The sequence below is a fragment of the Crocuta crocuta genome, unplaced genomic scaffold (assembly GCF_008692635.1).
Source record: "Crocuta crocuta isolate KB4526 unplaced genomic scaffold, BGI_CrCroc_1.0 scaffold1635, whole genome shotgun sequence".
Classification (NCBI taxonomy): domain Eukaryota; kingdom Metazoa; phylum Chordata; class Mammalia; order Carnivora; family Hyaenidae; genus Crocuta; species Crocuta crocuta.
The window spans coordinates 222,111-228,110 of NW_027528385.1; the positions used below are offsets into that span (position 1 = coordinate 222,111).

The window sequence follows — 6,000 nt, forward strand, 5'->3', positions numbered from 1 at the left end:
GTTAATGCTTCTTTGTTTCCCTTCCCTCAGGTTCTGTGGTGTCAGGGTCTGCATCAATCACTCTCCTTTCCTTATATGATAAGTTGATAAGAGCGGGCAGACATGTGTCTCGAGCTGCTCCGCCCTCCTGGCTTGCCTGTTATCTTCCTGTAGGGGGGTCACTAGCCAGGCAACAGGAAAAATCCGAGCATGTGTGTGCTGTCCAGCCAGGGCTATACGCTGCAGAAACCCTCTGGGAAATACAAATCCGCTACAGGACCCCTGGGTATTTTCAGAGGCACCACCCTAATTGAGTATTTCCTAGAGAGAGAAGTGGGTCTCTTATGTCTGAAACTGATTTCACAGTGCTAAAGCTGGTAAAATATCTGGGGTAATAACTTTAAAGCACAATGAAAGTTCCTGTTTTTTCCTTTAGGAATAAAAATACTACAAATATGTTAGGACTTCGGTTTATTTTTGTTATTACAAACAGAGAGGAAGAAGAAGTCTTGCTCTTGTAAACTCTTTGCCTTTCCATAGGGAAAATAGTTTCATTAGTCTTCCTTGATTTTTGAACTCTTAGCTACACGTACAGAATTTTCATTTGAAAACCGTCAGATAGGAAGATCGCGCTTTATTAGATTGTGTTGGGAAAATCAGTTTCTGAGCTCTGACATTGACTCTCTTAAACAAAATATCCATTTCAATATTCAGACTGAAACATACTGGACAGATTAATGGTCCATCAGAATACAATACAGAGAGAAATCAGAATTTAAGTTAAGACGCTGGTGAGAGAGGAGCACAGACTTTTCCTGTTTCAGATCAGGATTTGCTCAAATCCCATAATTTTGTGATGCTTTTTCTGGGATCAGTGAAATCAGCCCCACTCCATGTTGGACTCAGGCAAATTACCTCTCCTTTTTAATTGAGCTCTCCTGTCCTCCGTGTGAAAGTCAAGGGTTGTATTAGCTCCTAAGATTTTTATTTTTCAAGTCAAGGGTCTCTCAGTGCCCTGGGTGACTTCCTTTAATAACGAAAATTTAATACTTTAGAGATTAATGATATGCTGACCGCCCAGAGTGTACATAGAGAAAAAACTCGGAATCTTTGCCGCGGTCTGTTTCCATCTCAGCACTTGTGCACGGGGAGTTGTTCTCCCTGGTCACTGGCAGCCTGTCGGCACAGTGACCTGATAGACCCGTCTCCACACAGAAGTCTGCTTCGGTCTGTGTCATGCACAGTCAGCTTTCAGAGCATTCCAGAATTATGATTTTAATTCTTGGGTGCTTGTGAAATTTGTATACTGAATTCTGTTTCCTGGAATGTGTGTTTTCAAGAGACCTAAATAGACCTTTAAAAGCATCCCTCCTCTGCATGGGCTGACTACCCCCGTGTTACTTCTGGAGCTGGGGTTCTTAACCTGATGTCCAGGGACACAATTCATGGGGTCCATGAACTTCGATGATGAAAAATATGTCTTTATTCTTCACCACACTCTAACTGAAATATAGCCTCTCCTTTAACTGTGAATAGGTCATAAGCAACAGTGGTCAATACATGTGGCTTTTTCATCAATAGAAATCTTAGCTGTTTTAGTACAGTATCTCAAGCTATCAGCTCAGCACATTGTCACCAGACTCATCCCTGAATCTTGTTATTTAACATCCGAGTAAAGTAGCACGTGCCATTTCCTGAGAAGGGGTTCACAGACTTCCAGAGGGTTCTGTCACTCAGGAAGGCTAGAACTGATGTCCCAGGAGAGTCTTATAGCAGAAGAGGTCGTTTGATTCCACCACGATTCTGGTACATGGTTTCCACTGAAAGAAGGAATTAAAGACAGTGTACCCATTCAGGCAATTGACTGTAGGGGGAAGCAGATAGGCTCTGAAGACATGCCCTGTGTAAGAAACCTGATTCTCCCAGACCTGAAGCTAACCAGCACGGACTTCTCCAAACCTCAGTTACTCGCAAAACAAAAGGATTCTTTCTCTGTAGTGACTTTGAGGATTAAAATGATATAGACTAGTAATATTACTTAGGGATAGTACTTTTGTACTCCCTGTTCAACGGAAATAAGTTGTGCCACCATCAAATATTACGGCTGTGTTATTCTCCCAACGTGAAGCAGAAACAGGGCACACATTGCATGTTCCCCATTTGAAAAATCACGCATCTGCCCCCCAGCCAAATAGGGTGTTTTAAAAAAGTAGCCGCAGGAAGAGGTTATAACCCATGTACTTCTCATTCTCTGGTGTGGGAAGTACATGGGTTACTTCTCATGTCAGAGGCTCTGACTATCTCTGCTGGGTGCTGGGGGTGGATGTTAATGCACCAGAGCTGCAGAGATGCAGCTCATAGGTGAGGTAGACACCCATGACTAATAGGGCGTGGTGGGAGGGGTGGGGGCAGCAAACAGAGCGTGTGGCTGCTGCAGGGGCACTGGCCCCACAGGCGGTGACATGGACACTTCCTTGTGTGTCCCCTCCAGGTCACAGGGTGCGTTGAGCAGCTCTTGGTAGGTTCCCAAGTGGAAATTATTACTGGAGCGTTGGGGGGAAGCTCTCCTTAGACCAGGAGAGGGCAAACTTTCTGTAAAAGGGTCAGACAGTCCGCAGTTTAGGCTCTGCGGGCGATCGCGCATCTGTCACCACTGCACAGCTTAGCCATGGGAGCGTGAGAGCAGCTGTAGACCATCCCTAGATGCCCGAGCTTTCTTTGTGCACACTAAAATGTGAATTCCTTGTGATTTTCACATGTCCTGAAATACTCTTCTTCGGATTGCTATCAACCACTGATAAAAATGTAAAAATCATTCTTAGCTCCCTGTGACTGTTTGATATAGACCACGGGCTGTAGTTCGCCCGCCCCTGAGTTAGAACTCGGCAGAGTCTGCCCTGGGGATGTGCCGTGGCGAGTGAGGCCACTCTAAATGCGTCGCCAGTGTAAACAGGCCGCTCTCCCATGCCTCAGATCACGGCCTGGCTTCCTGAAGGATGGAGAAGACTGAGACCAGGCGCGGGAAAAGGGACTTCAGAAAGGGGCAGGGACATTTGGCCAGAAAGAAAGTGCCACTTTGAAGCTGGATCTAAAACACAAGGCAAGCACAGCTTGCTTGGCAACTGGACTCTGGTGGAGAGCAGACGTCAGGCTCAGGCAGGGCCCAGTGCAGGCAGGGGGCCGGGGGGGACACTCTTGGAGTCAGAGCTGCTGCACAACGGATTGTCCTCGTCGGTCACTGAGCAAATGCCGAGAGCACATGCAAGGCCCCTGGGGCCACATGGGGGGGACCAGTAAGCGTCCCACGAGGGGAGGAGGGAGAGGAGGAGGAGGCCGGAGAGCTGTGTGACGAGCCCGGCCCGGCCTGGGGGTCGGCAGGCCCAGCACAGCCCAGGCACCCCCGCTCGGACGAGTCTTGGCAGTGCTTGTCAGAACGTTACCTGTCCATTTCCAAGGAGAGTCTTGAGTTGGCTTCAGTGCCCCGCTGATAGGACAGCAAAGGCAGATGAAGCTATAAAACGGGAAATATTATTACAGCCTTCCCAAACGCTGCCTTCCTGCCCAGCCACTCTTTCCCTAACAGTTCTGCCGAACAGCTGTGCGCGGTGCTATTTATTTTCTTAACAATGTTTGTTTTCTCTCCATATTGTATGTCATCAGCTGAGGTTCTGGAAGCTCCCATTTATTCTCTGTACAGCTGTCTCGAGTTTTCCTTGCACTTTGCTGTAAGGTAAATGAGGTTTCACAGCCCCCAGAAGAGCACATTTACCTCTTCCTGAAAGACCGAGGTCAGCGTTACCAAGAACTCCGATGGTGCTTGGGTTTGGCCTATTCAACAAAGGCTCTAATGTGTGGGAAACGTTTGTGGCCTCCCTGTCCCCTCCCAAAATGCAGGTCCAGGTACATGTAGATACACTTCTGTCTGAATCATGGAACTTGATCCCAGGTCACCCAGAGCAATTTCAGAGGCTCTCAGACATTAGGTCCTCTTTGAATGGTGTCTCAAGGAACCCCAAAACCAAAAAAAAAAAAGCATGCCAGCTTTCCATCAGCACACAGTGGGGCAGCCCCCAAGGCATGGATCGCCAGATAGATTTTTTTTTAATGTTTTATTTATTTTTAAGAGAGAGATAGAGACAGCATGAGCAGGGGAGGGTCAGAGAGAGAGGGAGACACAGAATCTGAAGCAGGCTCCAGGCTCCGAGCTGGCCGTCAGCACAGAGCCCGACGCGGGGCTCGAACCCACAAACTGTGAGATCATGATCCTAGCCAAAGTCGGACGCTTAACTGACTGAGCCACCCAGGTGCCCCCAGATAGAATTTTTGAGTAGGCCCACGTGCCCTGTGCTGTTGCCCAGCGGGCCTATTTCATATCCAGTATTTAACTAGATAGTTGCAGTTGTTGCACAGACCAAGGACTGGAAGTAGGCACAGAGTGGGCATTGCTTTCTGAATGGTTAAAATCCCAGTAGGTGTGTCTGGCAAATATCTGCTCTGAAAAGCCCACCCTTGGTTGGAAAACACAAAGAAAGAACTCAGACACTCAGAGGCGCCTGGATGTCCCACATCCATGTGAGCCCAAGGCCCCTGCCATGCTGTCTGCACAGACCCTCCAGAGCCCACCTCATGCCTGCTGTGGTGACCCTCACGCTCACCAGCGCAGACCATGCCCACCTCCCTGCTGCCTGCCCACCCCGGCCATAGAGACTGGGGCAGGCTCACATGACCAGCGTGGCCTTAATTTTTGGAAAGTGTTAGGTTGCTACAGGAGGGACTCACAGTACTGAACTACCCTAGGAAACGAAGCCGGGACACACTGTTTTGATTCTTGGCCATTTGTAGACAGTCAGGCACAGTCACGACACTCAGGCGCCTGCCTGGCAGGCTGGAGACATGGTGCCCATCTTTGTCCTCTCCCTGGCTTTTTAAAAATTGGCTAAGTAAAATCAGTCCACATGTTTATGTACAATTTAATGTTCAGTGCACAGGGAAAACCATTAGAAAGTTCACTGGACACAGAATTATTGTTAGAGAAAGTTATTTTTACTACTTTGATTTCCAAATTGTATATAGTAATGAGTGAGGGCTGAAGAAGCAGCCACAGCTAGAAGAAACAAAGGATGGAAGGAAGGAAGGAAGGAGGGAGGGAGGAAAAACGTATTTCAGCTTTCCAAAAGCACACTCCCTCTCTAGTGATCTCTTTATAAGTTCCACGGAAGACCTCTATTTCTACCCAGTTTCAATACATGTTGTGTTGAACCTGAGCTACCAATGGAGTCTAGAGCCATTTGCAAAAACTTTGGTGATGCCCCTCTCTCTCTTGAGCTGCTAACTGTGTTGAATTACTATTATATCTTGCACCTGGCAGACTGTGAAAGCTAATTCCCAGCCATGAGATTTGAAAAAAGTGCCAAAGAAAAAGCCCCTTGCAGGTTACCATAAAGACAGAAGGAAGAGGAAAAAAACGTACCTATGAACACACACGTGTACACCCGTGGAAGATAAACATTGCCCCCCTAACAGATATGGAAATCACGGCGCAGTGAAGTGAGGTGATAAGCTGCCCATCAGCCCAGTGTCTCTGTGCCCTTTTCTCCCTTAATGGTGATGAATTTAGGAGAATTGAAAGCAATGATTTTCAACCCCTATTTTACCATGACAAAACTTGAACTTCTTTGGAGGACCATTTCCTACTGGCTGTCACCTCTTTGTGGTACAGACACACATCCCCAGTGACAGACTCCGTTTCACGCCACAGACTATTTGTAGCTTGGTCATCGAGAGCTGGGATCTGTGTGGAGCCCACCGTGCGCCTGCCTCAGTAACCAAAGGCCCATGGTGTTCACAAGCAGGGAAAGTCAGCTTGGAGTGTGCATGTCGTTTCGGACTGAAGGTCAGATTGTTAACTAGCTGAGGATCAAATCTCTGGAAATCTCACCAATTATCTAACTGCATTGGCTAAAATTTATATATATATATATATATATATATATATATATATATATATATATATATATATTA

At 47.1% G+C, this 6,000-nt stretch overlaps 1 protein-coding gene across 1 annotated transcript in view; it reads left to right on the forward strand.

Annotated features, from left to right (window-relative positions):
- The window catches only part of MCPH1 (microcephalin 1), a 266,985-nt gene that overhangs the window by 186,018 nt on the left and 74,967 nt on the right, over positions 1–6,000 (forward strand). The window lies entirely within an intron of this gene.